Raw genomic sequence first — 16,084 nt, 5'->3', positions numbered from 1 at the left:
TCAGACAACAGTCCTGAGTGTTATCCTTCAAAGCCTTCTCCTCCAGAGGATAGCACATCTTACACGCAAGTACTGGCTAGAGCAGCGACATTTCATAATGTCACTATGCACTCAGAACTAGTGGAGGATGACTTTCTTTTTAACACACTGGCATCCACGCATGCTTCATGTCAAAGCCTGCCAATGTTACCAGGCATGCTTAAGCATGCACAACAGGTCTTTCAGGAAACGGTGAAAGGAAGGGCCATTACACCAAAGGTCGAGAAAAAATATAAACCTCCCCGTCAGACCCTGTGTTTATTACACAACAGCTCTCTCCAGACTCTGTTGTAGTGGGAGCCGCAAGAAAGCGGGCAAATTCTCAATCGTCAGGGGATACGCCACCCCCTGATAAAGAAATCCGTAAGTTCAACGCAGCGGGAAAAAGAGTGGTATCGCAAGTGGCCAACCAGTGGCGTATCGCCAATTCACAAGCCCTCCTCGCCCATTACGACAGAGCACTTTGGGACGAAATGCATGATATTATCCAACATTTACCAAAGGAACATCAGAAACGTGCTCAACAGGTGGTGGAGGAGGGACAGGCCATCTCCAACAACCAAATCTGTTCTGCGCTGGACTCTGCTGATACAGCAGCACGGACTGTCAATACAGCAGTTACCATCAGGAGGCATGCATGGATACAAAGTTCTGGTTTTAAGCCAGAAATACAGCAGGCGGTAATAAATATGCCGTTCAACCAACAACAACAATTTGGGCCGGAGGTGGACACCGCGATAGAGAAAATGAAGAAGGGGACAGACACGGCCAAAGCCATGGGCGCGCTCTATTCTTCCCAGTATAGGGGAACATTTAGGAAGCCACAGTTTAGGGGAGGGTTTAGACAGCAACCCTCAGAGCCATCCACCTCCCAAACAAATCCCACTTACCAGTCTCAGTACCAGAGAGGGGGGGTTTCTTGGTTCATACAGGGGACAGTATCCAAGAGCAAGGGGAACATTTCAACCTGCCAAGCAGACCCGTAGTAACAAACAGTGACTTCAATGTCACACTCCCCCAACACACATCACCAGTGGGGGGGAAGATTAACAAAATACCACAAAAATTGGTCAGACATTACCACGGACACATGGGTTCCATCAATTATCCAACATGATTACTGCATAGAGTTCACATAATTCCTTCCAGATGCTCCCCCAAGGACGCGCAAACTGTCAGCACAACATCTAGACCTACTACAAATAGAGGTGCAAGCACTACTAACAAAACAGGCCATAGAACTAGCACCCCGCCGTCAAAAAGGAACGGGGGTTTACTCCCTATATTTCCTTATTCCCAAAAAAGACAAAACACTAAGGCCAATTCTAGATCTCAGAACGTTAAATCTCTTCATCAAATCAGATAATTTCCACATGGTCACACTACAAGACGTAGTCCCCTTACTAAAACAGGGAGGATACATGGCAACACTGAATCTAAAGGATGCGTATTTTCACATACCCATTCATCCATCTCACAGGAAGTACCTCAGATTTGTAATACAGGGCAACCATTACCAATTCAAAGTATTGCCCTTCGGGATAACAACAGCACCCAGAGTATTCACAAAATGCCTAGCTGTAGTAGCAGCTCATATAAGGAGACATCACATGCACGTATTCCCATATCTAGACGATTGGCTAATAAAAGCCAACACTCAACACCGGTGTCAAAGTCACACGCAATATGTAATAGATACTCTATACAAACTAGGGTTTTCTATAAATTAACAAAAATCTCACTTGCAACCATCCCAAATACAACAGTACTTGGGAGCCACACTCAACACGCAAAAAGCAATTGCCACTCCAAGTCCACAAAGAGTTCAATCGTTTCAAAATATAAGGTCAAGCATACAACCAAACCAACAATACACGGTCAGGTTTTTAATGAAACTACTAGGCATGATGTCCTCATGCATTGCTATTGTTCCAAGCGCACGGCTACACATGTGGCCCTTACAACAGTGCCTAGCAAAACAATGGACGCAGGCACAGGGTCAACTTCAAGATCTAGTGTTGATAGACCGCCAAACACACTCTTCGCTTCAATGGTGGACCCCTGTAAATTTAAACAAAGGGCGGCCATTTCAAGACCCAGTGCCTCACGCCATTATCACAACAGACTCTTCCATGATTGGGTGGGGAGCACACCTCAACAATCACAGCATACAATGTCAGTGGGACAGTCAACAAAAACAACTTCATATAAATCTCTTAGAACTACTAGCAGTCTTTCTAGCACTAACAGCTTTTCAACCCCTTATAGTCCACAAACACATTCTTGTCAAAACAGACAATATGACAAAAATGTACTATTTAAACAAACGGGGGGGACACACTTGTCACAACTGTGCCTCCTAGCACAATATATACCAGGCATTCACAATCAGTTAGCCGACAATCTCAGTCGAGATCACCAGCAAACTCACGAGTGGGAAATACATCCCCAGATTCTACAAGATTACTTTTACCGCTGGGGGACACCAGACATAAATCTGTTTGCAACCAAACAAAACGCAAAATGCCAAAACTTTGCATCCAGGTACCCACACCCTCAGTCCAAGGGCAATGCTCTATGGATCAGTTGGTCAGGGATATTTGCTTACGCTTTTCCCCCTCTCCCATTCATTCCTTTACTAGTCAACAAACTGAGTCAAAACAAACTCAAACTAATACTCATAGCACCAATGTGGGCTCGCCAACTGTGGCACACCACACTGTTGGACTTTTCAGTAGTACCTCACATCAAACTCCCAAACAGACCAGATCTGTTAACACCACAGATCAGACACCCCAATCCAGCATCGTTCAACCTAGCAATCTGGCTCCTGAAGTCTTAGAATTTGGCTATCTAAACCTTTTAAATGAGTGTATGGAAGTCATTAAACAGGCAAGGAAAATGACAACAAGGCATTGTTATGCTAATAAATGGAAAAGGTTTGTTTTCTACTGCCAAGCAAATCAAATCACACCATTAGAGGCCTCCATACAAAACATTGTGAGTTACGTACTACACTTACAAAAGCTAATCTCGCTTTTTCTTCCATCAAAATTCATCTCACTGCAATCTCTGCTTACCTGCAGATTAAACATAAAAAGTCACTTTTTAGAATCCCAGTTATTAAAGCCTTTATGAAAGGACTAAAAAGGATCATACCTCCAAGAACCCCACCAGTACCCTCGTGGAATCTTAATATTGTACTTACTTGACTCATGGGTCCACAGTTTGAACCCATGCATTCTTGTCAAATCCAATTCTTAACTTGGAAGGTAGCTTTTCTAATAGCCATCACTTCACTACGAAGAGTTAGCGAAATACAGGCGTTTATTATTGAAGAACCGTTTATACAAATACACAAACATAAAGTGGTTCTCTGTACAAATCCAAATTTTTTACCAAAAGTCATATCACCGTTTCATCTAAACCAAACAGTTGAGCTCCCAGTCTTCTTCCCACAACCAGACTCGGTAGCAGAAAGAGCACTGCATACATTAGACATAAAGAGAGCGCTAATGTATTACATAGACAGAACAAAAGCATTTTGTAAAACTAAACAATTGTATGTTGCTTTCCAAAAACGCCATGCTGGTAACCCTATATCCAAACAGGGCATAGCCACATAGATAGTCAAATGCATTCAGACCTGTTACCTCAAAGCTAAAAGAGAATTACCCCTTACACCAAAGGCACACTCCACTAGAAAGAAAGGAGCAACAATGGCCTTTCTAGATAACATACCTATGACAGAGATTTGTAAGGCATCCACTTGATCTACACCTCATACGTTTACCAAACATTACTGTGTAGATGTGTTAGCAACACAACAAGCCACAGTAGGACAGGCTGTATTAAGAACATTATTTCAAACAACTTCAACTCCTACAGGCTGACCACCACTTTCGGGAGGATTACTGCTTTGTAGTCTATGCACAGCATGTGTATCTGAAGCTACACATGCTATCAAACGGAAAATGTCACTTACCCAGTGTACATCAGTTCGCGGCATGTTGCGCTGCAGATTCACATGCGCCCTCCCACCTCCCCGGGAGCCTGTAGCCGTTTTAGTTGCATTTAAATTGTATATATGTAAATAAATATTCCTTTACCACAAACTATGGACATACATATCTACTCCATTACATTTACATCTTTAGTATCCTCATTCTACCACTCCTACCTCACCCTATGCGGGGAAAACAATCTAAGATGGAGTCGATGCCCATGCGCAATGGAGCCGAAAGGGAGGAGTCACTCGGTCCAGTGACTCAAAGACTTCTTAGAAGAAAAAAACTTGTAACACTCCGAGCCCAGCACTAGATGGCAGGAACAGTGCACAGCATGTGAATCTGCAGCTCAACATGCCACGAACAGATGTACACTGGGTAAGTGACATTTTCCATATATAATATATATGCATGTTCGATGGCATGTGTAACTGCAGATACACATGCTGTGCATATATTGCCATCTGCTGTTGGTCTGGGAGTGTTATAAGTTGTTTTTCTTCAAACAAATCTTTTTTCGTGTCACCGGATCGAGTGACTCCTCCTCTCTGTGATAGTGCGCATGGGCATCGACTCCTTTGTTAGATTGTTTTCTTTCCGCCGTCTGGTTCTGACATGTTCCCTCTCGCTCCGGGATTTTCGGTTCGGAAATTCTCTAATCTTTCAAACTTTTCTCATACTGTTGGTATTGTTTTGAACGCGGTTTCTTTCTGCACTCGATCCGATAGTACAGTCGGAATCAAGTAAACACCCTTTTGGGCGCGTTCACCCTCTTTGGGCCTGGTCGGCCCTACTGCGTCATAGACTAATGGATTGGACTCAATTCCGATTCTGTCCTCGGTGTCACGCCAAATTTCCATACACCGACTAGCACTTCGTCTGTAATCTCTGCCTTTCTTGGAACATAAAGAATAAAGCTGTGAGGCGTGTCTGTCTTTTCGATTGAAGGAAATGTTACGTGATCGAATTACAAGAAGGCTGGAGAGGAGCAGGCACAAACGGCAGTTTCGATCCCAGACTCCGACTCCGAGCAGGGTTCAGACGACGCCATCCAGTCAATAGTAGTGGTGTAGTACATGAGGACTCCTGCCCCAACACCAACATTTAAAAAATCGGGCAAGGCCTTGGGTGCATCGCTGCTGTTAAGCCATGGTTCAACCCGGAAAAAATTAATCGTCTACTGACCCTTGGGTTCAGCGCCAAAAAAGGCCAGAGCACTCCCTCAATAGGTTACCATGCCTGCTTTGGTGTTGGGGTTGAGCTGAAAAATACAAGCCTCCACCTGCGAACTGAATTGACGCCCAACATCATCATATTAAAAAAAAAGTAAGCTCTGCTTCGGACCCGAAACATCTTGGTCCAACTTTGGAACCAAAAAAACCCTCATATACAGAGGAAACAGGGCTTTCGACTAGAACAAGGCATGTGCCCAAAATACTTAGCCAACATTCCTCTAAAAGTACAGAACATGCTTCTGAACATCAAATGGAGGAATCAGACATTAAACCCATTTTGGAGGTTATGGACAGCAAACAAAGGAGAATCCAAATCAAGAAAGAGACTGGAAAAATTATTACTTCTCCTCCTCCACAGACTAAAAGGAAGTTAGCAGTTCAGGAGACTCTGGATACTGCCCCACCACCTTAAAAATTTACAAGCAGAAGGAAAAGCCGAAATCTCTTGAGCTTTCTCCACCACATTCACTGCAACTTTCCTTTTCACCACAACCTCGGACTCCACCACCTTCACCATCACACTCTCACACATCCTCACAAGAAGAAGGGATGATTCCAGTTACACCATAGACTCATGGGATATGTACGATTCAGATCCTATCCCATCTAACGATTCGGATTTGTAACAGACCATCTCCACCAGAGAATAGTACAACATATAACCAAGTTATATCCAGAGCAGCTGCATACCATGGAGTACAAATGCATGCAGAACCTCTAGTGGACGATTTCCTTTTTAATACCCTGTCCTCGACTCGCAAGCAATACCACTGTCTACCAATGCTTCCTGATATGTTTAAGCTTGCAGATGAAATATTCAAATTACGAGTTAAAGCTAAGGTTCTAACACCAAGGATTGACAAAAAATATAAGCCTGCACTAACAGACCCAATTTACATCACACAACAATTACCACCAGAATCTTTTGTGGTCAGTGCAGCCAGGTAGCACGGCAATAGTCAGTCTTCTGGGGAAACCCCTCCCCACCCCCACGACAAGGAAAGCCGTAAATTTGATGCAGCAGGGAAAAGGGTGGCAACACAAGCAGCCAACCAATGGCATATTGCCAATTCCTAGGCCCTGCTAGTAAGATACGACAGAGCACATTGGGATGGGATCCAAGAATTCTTGCAATACCTACCCAAAGAACACCAAAAGCGGGCACAGCAAGTTGTAGAAGAAGGTCAGGCAACCAGAAATAACCAAATTAGGTCTGCTCTAGATGCAGCTGACACTGCAGCTAGAGGAATTAATACCAGCATCACTATTAGACAACATGCATGGTTGAGGTCCTCCGGTTTAAAACCAGAGTTACAGCAGGCGGTCCTTAATATGCTGTTTAACAAAGAGCAGCTTTTTGGACCAGAGGTGGACACAACCATAGAAAAACTCAAAATAGATTCTGACACAGCAAAAGCCACACCATTTCGGGGTTCATTTAGAAAACCACAATTTAGGGGAGGGTTTAAAGCACAAACTACAGAGGCTTCCACCTCCCATTTAAAGCAAGGCCAGCAGTATTACCCAAGGGGGTCATTCAGAGGCTCTTAAAGGGAGCAAACTTTTAGGGCCAGAGGTGAATTCCCAGCCTCAAAGGGTGCTTCAACATCCACAAAACAATGACTTCTAAAACTTTCCACAGCACGCAGAGGAAGGCTGCAACAATTCCATGCTCACTGGCTCATTTCTACTCCACCAAACATTCCACCTCGTTCCCACAGACTCTCGAGAACACACTATTCTACTACTCAAAGAGGCAATAGGAGTAGTTCCCATCTCACAGCAAGGAACAGGAGTATATTCCCTATACTTACTTATACCAAAATAGGATTGTACTCTCAGACCCACTCTCGATCTCGGGCCTCTAAATCTATCCTGTCGGAGCATTTTCACATGGTCACTCTACAGGGTGTCAAAACAAGACTACATGACAGCGTTAGACCTAAAGGACACTTACTTCCACATTCCTATACACCCAGCTCACCGCACGTACCTAAGGTTCGTAATAGCAGGAAAGCATTATCAATTCAAGGTACTACCCTTTGGGGGTAACAACAGCACCAAGAGTGTTCACAAAATGTCTAGCTGTAGTCGCAGCATACCTCAGAAGACAACACATACATGTCTTCCCTTATCTAGATGACTGGTTAATAAAATCCAGTACCATTCCAAACTGCCAACAGCACACACAATACATACCCTACACAAATTAGGGTTCACAATCAATTGCCAGAAATCTCACCTTCAGCCAGCACAAATTCAACCTTATCTAGGAGACATTCTGAATACGCAATCAGCATTAGCCTGCCGAAATCCACAACGGATACAAGCGTTTCACTCCCTCAAATCCCAGTTGAAGGCCAATCAATCTTACACAGCAAGATTTGTCATGAGACTATTGGGAATGATGGCATTGTGCATAGCAATAGTGCCAAATGCATGTCTAAACATGAGACCTCTGCAACAGTGTGTCTTGCGACAGCGGTCTCAGGCGTACGGTCAGCTACAGGATCTAGTGTTGTTTAGACCGCCAAATTACAAATCTCTGCAATGGTGGAATCACAACAACTTAACAAGGGGGCGGCCATTTCAGGACCCTGTGCCACAGACCATAATCACAACAGATGCGTCAATAACCGGTTCGGGAGTCCATCTCAACAATCTCACAATTCAAGGGGAATGGACTTAATCCAGCAAATTTACCACATAAACCACTTGGAATTACTAGCAGTGTTCTTAGACATCAAAGCATTCCAACCACAGATCATACACAAAATAGTCTTAATAAGGACAGACAACATGAAAACAATGTAAATTCTGAAAAAACAGTGGGGGGGGGGGCACACTCATCCCAATTGTCCCTTCTAGCACAAACAATATGGAAATGGACAATTCACAGTCATGTTCACCTGTTAGCCGAATACATCACAGGGATTCACAACCAGCTAGCGGACCTTTTCAGCAGGATGCAGCAACGAATACACGATTGGGAGATTCACCCACAAGTAATTCAATATTACTTTCAAATAAGGGAAACACCAAACATAGACATTTTCGCAAACCGTGAAAACGCAAAATGCCAAAACTTTGCATCCAGATATCCACACCCTCAATCGAAGGGCAATGCTCTATTGATCAACTGGTCAGGGATATTTGCTTACGCTTTTCCGTCTCATTCCATTTCTGGTTCGCAAACTGAGACAAACATCACTCACTATGACTCTGGTAGTCCCCACATAGGCACGCCAGCCTTGTAACACAACACTGATGGGAAGTTTCTGGTGGGGAACCACAGACAGATCCAACAGACCAGACCTTTTGACTCAAAAGCGAGGTCAAATCGGGCATCCAGACCCCAAAACACTAAATCTCGCGATATGGTTCCTGAAGTAATAGAGTTTGGGTATTTATAACTCCCCTCTGAATGCTTGGACATTCTTATAGAGGCAAGTAAACTTACAACTTGACAGTGTTATGCTGCAAAATGGAAACGTTTTGTATGTTACTGTCAATCTAAACACATTGAGCCACTCAAAGCATCCGTGCAAGACATTGTTACCTGCTACAATTACAAAAGGCAAATTTAGCATACTCATCTATTAGACTTTAACAGCCATAGCTGCTTACCTAAAAAACAGACAATCTATTTCTTTGTTTGTTGAATGGGATCCTACCTGCCTGGTATTGTAAGGCTGTTGAGATGAACCCTGACCTATCTGTGATGCATCTGTAGTGAGAGTGATCTGAGGCACAGGGTCTTGAAAGGGCTGCCCCTTGGAGAGGTTGATGTCATTCCACCATTGCAGAGAGCAGTGAGTCTGGCAGTCCAACAACCCTAGATTCTGGAGATGGCCATGTGACTGGGATCACTGATGAGATAGACACTCCTATAAGGACGCATGTGTAGTTTGGCATGAGGCACAATGGCAGTGCATGAAGCCATCATTCATAATAGCTGCATCACTACTCTCACTGTGTAAGTGTGATTCTCCTGTAATTGAGACAGAAGAGTTTGACTGCGAGCTGAGTTTGATTATGCTAATCCTGAGTGAGTATTGAGAATTACTCCCAGATAAAGATGTATCTGTGAGATTTGGAGATGGGATTTGAGAAAGTTGATCGTAAATCACTGAGTGTGTAGAAGAATTACTGTGTACTGAATATGATTCTGACATTGTTGGATATTATTTGCCTTGATGAGCCAGTATCCCAAGTATGGGAAGATGTAAATATATTGTCTTCTGAGGAATGCAGCAATTACAGCTAGGCATTTTGTGAGTACTCTGGGAGTGGTTGTTACCAGAATGGTAAAACCTTGAATAGATAGTGTTTTCCCACAATGGCAAATCTGAAGTATTTGCAATGTGCTGGATGTACGGGGATGTGAAAGTAAGCAAACTTGACATTTAAGGCTGTCATGAGATCCCCTTGCTGTAATAGGGGAATAACATCTTGCAGAGTGACCATATGGAAATGCTCTGAAATGATCTATAGGTTGAGAGGCCGGGAGATCAAGAATTGGTCTTAGTGATCCATCTTTCTTTGGTATAAGGAAGTATAGGGAATATACTCATAACCCTTGTTGAGACCTGGGACTGGTTCTTTAGCCCCTTTGAGAAGAAGGGATTTTACCTCTTCTTTCAAAAGAATGTGATGGTCTTGTGAAAGTTTGTGAACTCGAGGGGGGATATTTGGAGGAGTGGAAATGATCTCTAGACAATAACCATGTTGGATAATTGATAGAACACATTGATCTGTGGTTATTTTTGACCATTAGGAATAGAAAATTGCTAGTGTTTCCCCCTACTGGAGAGGTGTGTGTTGGAGGAATCTGTAAACAGGCACTGTCATGTGCTTGAGGAAGAATCTCTAGAGGTGGATGCCTTACCTCTGCCTTTATTATTTGTGCCCCTGTAAGAGCCTCAGAAGGAACTTCTGCTGTAAAAGTGCATCCTTGTTTGGTCTGTGAGGTAGAAGGCTCGGTCTGAAACCGCCCCTAAATTGTAGTCTACTAAAATTACCCCTACTTGGTATAGTTAGTAGGGCTCCCATAGCTTTAGCTGTCTCTGAATCTTTTTTTCAGCTGGTCAATGGTGGTATCAACCTCTTGGTCAAACAAGTGTTCTTTATCGAAAGGTATGTGGAGAACTGCCTGTTGTATTTCTGGCTTGAAGCCTGAGCACCTCAGCCAAGCATGCCTTCTTATAATAACACTTTTGTTTACACCATGTGCTACTGTATCTGCTGAATCAATGGCACATCTATTGAATTATTTGAGATGGCCTGCCCTTCTGAGACTATTTTGTGACCCCTTTTTTGATGTTCCTGTGGAAGGTACTGAAGCAGTTCCTCCATCTTGTCCCCGTGGGCCCTATCGTACCTTGCCAGGAGTGCCTGAGAATGTGCGATTCTCCAATGATTAGCAGCTTGTGCAGATAGGCTTTTGCCTGCTGCATCCAGTTTTTTGCAGGAGGAGGAGCATCTCCTGTGGACTGACTATTAGCACGCTTTCGTGCTGCACTACTATAGAATCAGGTGGTAGTTGTGATTTAATAAATATTGGATCTGCGGGGGCTGCTTTGTACTTTTTGTCGATCCTTGGGGTCATAACCCTTGCCCTAACAGGCTCCTTGAAAATCTCTGTGGCATGTCTAAGCATACCTGGCAGCAGAGGAAATCCTCTTTGATAGGGTCAGTGTGCATATGTACATTATGGTATGCTGCTGCCCTTGCAATGACCTGATTGTATGCTGTTGCTTCCTTGTCTTTATCTTTAGAGACTTTTTTAGGAGGAGGAGCTGTGTCCAATGATTCTTGAAAGGTAAATTGCCTTTTGATTGGATCAGGGGGAGAAGCAATTATTTTCCCCGTTCCCTTTTGTATATGGACCTGGCACTGACATGCGTCCATTACTTCAAAAATAGGTTCCACTGTTGAAGTCCCTTTTGATGAAATAGGGGAATCTTTGGAAGCCATTGTCCTTGGGTCCGAAGTTTTCGGAACCAAAGCTTTTTGTTAAACCGAAGGTGTCGGCTCCAAAGCTGATGTTGAGGGCTTCTTTTTCGCTGCCGAAGTGCTCGATTCAAATGCTCTACTCAATCCCGAGATGGGCTGGGATGCTGTTGAGTCCTTTGGCAGTGCCGAAGACATCTTGATCTTGGCAGTTTTCTGTGCCGAGCCGGAGGGCGGGCATCCAAATGTAATTTTTGGATCCAACCATGGCCTGAAGGCTGTGGTGGACCAATGACCAGCTTAGAAGTCTTTCTCAAAGTCTTTGTGTGAAGATGGGGCTGGTGTACTCACATATTGTGCTGCTGGAATCAACTGGTTCTTGATGTCAGAATCGTTGTCCGACTTGGAGTCTCAGATTGAGAGGGCTGCCTGATGTCCAATTTCCTCTTGTGCATGTTGCTCTCCGAAGATGTCGGGAATGTCTTCCATTCTCTTCAACGCCATCTCTAACCGACGCACTCCTCGGTCCAGGAGAGTCTTTTTAGATCAAAAAGACCTACTAGCTTTGCAGTATTCCTCTCTATGTTCCGGTGACGAGCACAATTTACACACCAACTAACAAAGAACTCGATGCCCATCCGCACTATCGCCGAGAAGAGGAGTCACTCGATCTTGTGACTAGAAAAGATTCTTCTAACAAAAACAACTTGCAACACTCCAAACCCAACACTAGATGCAACGAACAGAGGTCTACTTTGGTGCCTAGATAACCAAAGCTCTCAAGGGGTAGGTGTAGAGAGCAGCTCAGGCTTATCAAGGAGGAGAGTAAAGCACTCACAATACCACAGTAGTCAGTCAGTTACTGTTACACAAGAAAGAACCACACCAAGTGTTACAGAACTAAAGTATTCTTTATTATAAAACTAAAGACTACACTAACGTTTGAATATCTATACTTGGCGATATCTACACACAGCATATATACTTAGAAACAAACAGAAAGCGCATAGAAATACATGGGGCCCTATGGGGGGGGGACCAAACCATATACTAAGAAAGTGGTATAAAAATGGAAGTGCCCAACCAAGGTAACTGTGTTAGAATCCCAGGGGCGGGGGGAATAAGCAAATACCAGAGGTAAGTAACTGTAATCCCACAGGTGCCCCGGGTGCAGAGTTATCGAGCTGGGTGTCCCATAGGCTAACACAGGACCGTAGTGGTTGGATTTTTATGGTTTCAGGACCCTTCCCAGTGGACCCCAAGGAAACCAGTTGGCACAAAGATGGTTGGAGAGTGCCCCTATCCATTGATACCCAAAAGAATGGAGAACCTACACCAGGGAGCCCAGGTGCATAGGGGCATAAGGGGGAAGTGACGTGGGAAGCCCTCCTTGGAGTCTGTGGAATCCTCGGTTGTCCAGCTGCTGTCGCAACCCGTGGACCAGGTTGTTGGAATCCAAAGGTGGATTCCAGACGGGAGGAAGCTGAAAAAGAAGGGGACAGTGTCCAGACCACTCAGATGTCCAGGATGTGCAGGTGTGCAATGCCTACCCTCTTGGAGGTGAAGATCCTACAGGATGGTAAAGGAGAAGTCCAGCTGCGGAGTCCAGTGGGATGCAGGCGATCATTGGAGTCACCCATGAGCTGTCCCACATCGGTCGCCGGAGTGCAGGAGGGTCAGTGGCCAGAAGGGCCACCAACAAGCCTTGGAAAATGCGAATAGTAGTTGCAAGGTAAGTTGTAGGTTTTTGAGAACCAGCAAGGTCCTAGTGACTTGTCCATTGGAAAGGAGTCAGGGCAGGCCTTCAGCAGGAAGGAAAGCCAACCAAAGTCGGAGAAGCCCCCATGAGTGACCTACTTGTAGAAGGCACAAGGAGCCGCAGGGAGGCCTCAGTAGCACAACAAAACAGGAGTCCTGCAGAGTAGAAGCTGAACTTGGAGTTGCAGAGTGCTGGAGGCTGAGGTTTCTTGCAGCCTGAAGATCTCCTGGAGGAAGAGCCAACAAGCCTGGCAAGAGTCGCTGTGCATAAGGGTTCCGTTCAAGTGGCTGCAGCAGGGGCCCACCGTCTCCCAAGTTGGTCAGAAGACAAGGGGAGGCCCGAAGAGGACCACAGAACCACCACCTGTGTTGTAGTCCCTTTCGCTGTCTGTGGGACAGCGTGATCCGCCAGCTGGTCATTGTTGTCTTGAGGTGCCTGCAGGAGAGTGATTCCTTCACTCCAAGGGAGATTTCTTCTTGCTTCTTGGATGCAAGCAACAAAGTCCTTGTGACCCTGGAGGATGCACAGCCACAGATGTTGCAGAAATCTTGCAGAGCTGGAGAAACAATGTTGCAGTGGGAGCACTCCCAAGTGGTACAGTCTTGTTTTAGCTCCAAAGCAGAACAGCAGCGGTTGCGGAGGCCAGGAGCAGAAGAGTCTTGCAGAGAGTTCCTGTTGTAGAGTCTTGCTTGAAGAATCTGAGGACCCACCCTCGGGGGGGGGGGGAAGCCCTTAACTAACCCTAAAAGGGGGTTGGTCACTCTCTGCGGTGCTCCCCTTATCAGAGGGGGTCAGGGACATCATCTACCTGGCCTAACCGGTCAGATGCTCCCAGGGGCCTCTACCTACCTTGTTTCCAAGATGGCAGACTGAACCAGCCACCTTGCAGAGCTCTGTGCACCTTCCTAGGGGAGGAGTTGGGCATGGGGGTGGTCACTCCCCTATCCTTTGTGTGGTTTCGCTCCAAAGCAGGAACCGGGGATTCCTGAACTAGTGCCTACCGGATTATGCAAGGAGAGCACCAAACGTGCCCTTCAAAGCAGTCTGGTGGTGCTCAGAGCCCATAGGCACCTCTTTTAAAGGTAGAGGTGGTCACACCTCTCCCTCACGGGAAAGCCTTTTTTTTTGCCTTTCCCTGCTTGTTATGCTCACCAGCAGTAGGGCAGAACAGTGTCTGGGGTCGGCAGCAGTGTGGGCTAGCAGCCAGACCCCGAAAGGCTACACAGGCAGAACTGGGGGATCCTCTAAGGAACCACCAGAGTACATTAGATCATGTAACTAGCACTAAAATCAGTGTAGTTGCATGATTTCAACATGTTTGATACCGTTATGTAGTTAGACCATTTGTGTTTAACAGTGTCCACTACATACCTTAAGATGGCTTACCTGCACTTTCAAAGCCCAGAGTCTGGAGTCTGGTGTTTGTAGGGACATCCTGCTCATGCAGTGGGACCCCGACACATAGGGACATGCACCCTCTCCTTGGGCTGAAGGGCCTACCAGAGGGGTAACTTAGTGTCCAAGTGCAGTGACTGCGATATAAGGCAAGCCTTACATCTAAAGTGAAAGGTGCATGCACTATTTCACGCAGTCTGCAAGGACAGGCCTGCAGACACAGTGCATGGGCTCCCATGGGTGGCAAATTCAGGCTGCAGCCCATGGGAGACCCCTGGTGTACCAATGTCCTGGGTAACTAAGTAGCCTATACTAGAGGCTTACATGGGTGCACCAGTATGCCAATTGTGGGTATAAAGGTTTACCAGCAACCACATTTAGAGGAGAGAGCAGGGACATTGGGGTCCTGGTTAGCAGGATCCCAGGGTACTACTGTCAAAACATACTAACACCAGGCAAAAAGTGGGGGTAACTATGTCTACGGGCCATTTCAAGCACCCCTTCACTCATGCCTCCTACTGTTCCACTCCTGGAAGGTGGGCTTCCTAGTGGCCAAACCTTTATCAGGCGTGTAAGTGAGCTTTAGGCTCTTACCCTCCAAGAACTTTTTTTTCTCAGGTGCAATGACGGGTGTCTTTAAACCAATCCATAATTTCTGCTTAAGATGGCAAGTGGAGAAGTGTGGCTCAATGGTTAGAGCGGCAGACCCTGAAGCAGAGATCTGGCTCAAGACCAGGGTTCAAGTCCCGCTTCGGCAGGTCTTGGGCTCAATTCCCCTTGACCAGATAATTCTCGCCTCGGTGCCTAATCTAATTCATGGGTCCCACTCTGCAACTCTGGGCAATAGCTTGCTTAATCTCCACAACGGCCCCAACAGCGCTTGGATGCCTGGCTTCACCCTGGGGGTGCTCAGGAGTGGGTGCCTCACAGGGAAAAGCCAGGAGGGGTTCCATAGCGGTATGAGTACAGCGCCTTGAGACCCTAACGGGTGAGTAGTGCGCTATACAAGTGCTAATTTACATTTTTTTACATTTTATCTTGTTTTCACATTAACCAAACCTTTGAAAACTCTGTTCTTCCTACACCCAGACTCGGTAGCACTCCCTACTACACTGACAGTACAGGACTTTTTTGTAAAACTCAGCAGCTCTTTGTCTCATTCACAAAACCACACAAAGGCAATGCTCTCCAGCAACGCCATAGCTAGGTGGTTGGTCACATGCTTGGAAACTGGACTACATTTAAAAGCAAAAGTTTACTTTTTATTCAGAAATTTGAGAGTTGGTAGTGGTCCTTTGACCTACTGCCTACTCCCCAACAAATGTTTTAATTCATAAGGAGGAATAGGGCCCAAAGGGACACCTTCCCCTTTGCTAATGCATTTCCATCCCAAACTAGGGAGTCTGTGATTTTCCTGTGTTTTGCAATCAGATTTTGGCAGCAAAACATGTGTGCATATCATACTGAACAGGTATTGGGAAGGGACTCCTACAACACAGCCTGCCCAAATACCGATTCAGTAAGCGGTCGCAATCCCATTTTAGAAGTTTACAGATTAGTCAATTTAAAACAGCATTTAACAACTGGAAACACGGGGTCAGATTGTTTACAGCTGTTAAAATGCTTAATCCTTCTAGCCCTTCGTTCTTTAGCAGAGGCATTCCAGGTCACCTTCTCTTAATCTCCAGCTACACATT

The 16,084-nt window shown here is 45.4% G+C and overlaps 1 protein-coding gene across 4 annotated transcripts in view; it reads left to right on the top strand.

Annotated features, from left to right (window-relative positions):
* The window catches only part of AP2B1 (adaptor related protein complex 2 subunit beta 1), a 347,393-nt gene that overhangs the window by 117,339 nt on the left and 213,970 nt on the right, over positions 1 to 16,084 (top strand). The gene's annotated exons all lie outside the window — the stretch shown is intronic.

Source organism: Pleurodeles waltl, chromosome 3_2, assembly GCF_031143425.1.
Source record: "Pleurodeles waltl isolate 20211129_DDA chromosome 3_2, aPleWal1.hap1.20221129, whole genome shotgun sequence".
Lineage (NCBI taxonomy): Eukaryota > Metazoa > Chordata > Amphibia > Caudata > Salamandridae > Pleurodeles > Pleurodeles waltl.
Note: the sequence above shows the minus strand (reverse complement) of the source record. Positions and strands in the feature narration are given on the sequence as shown.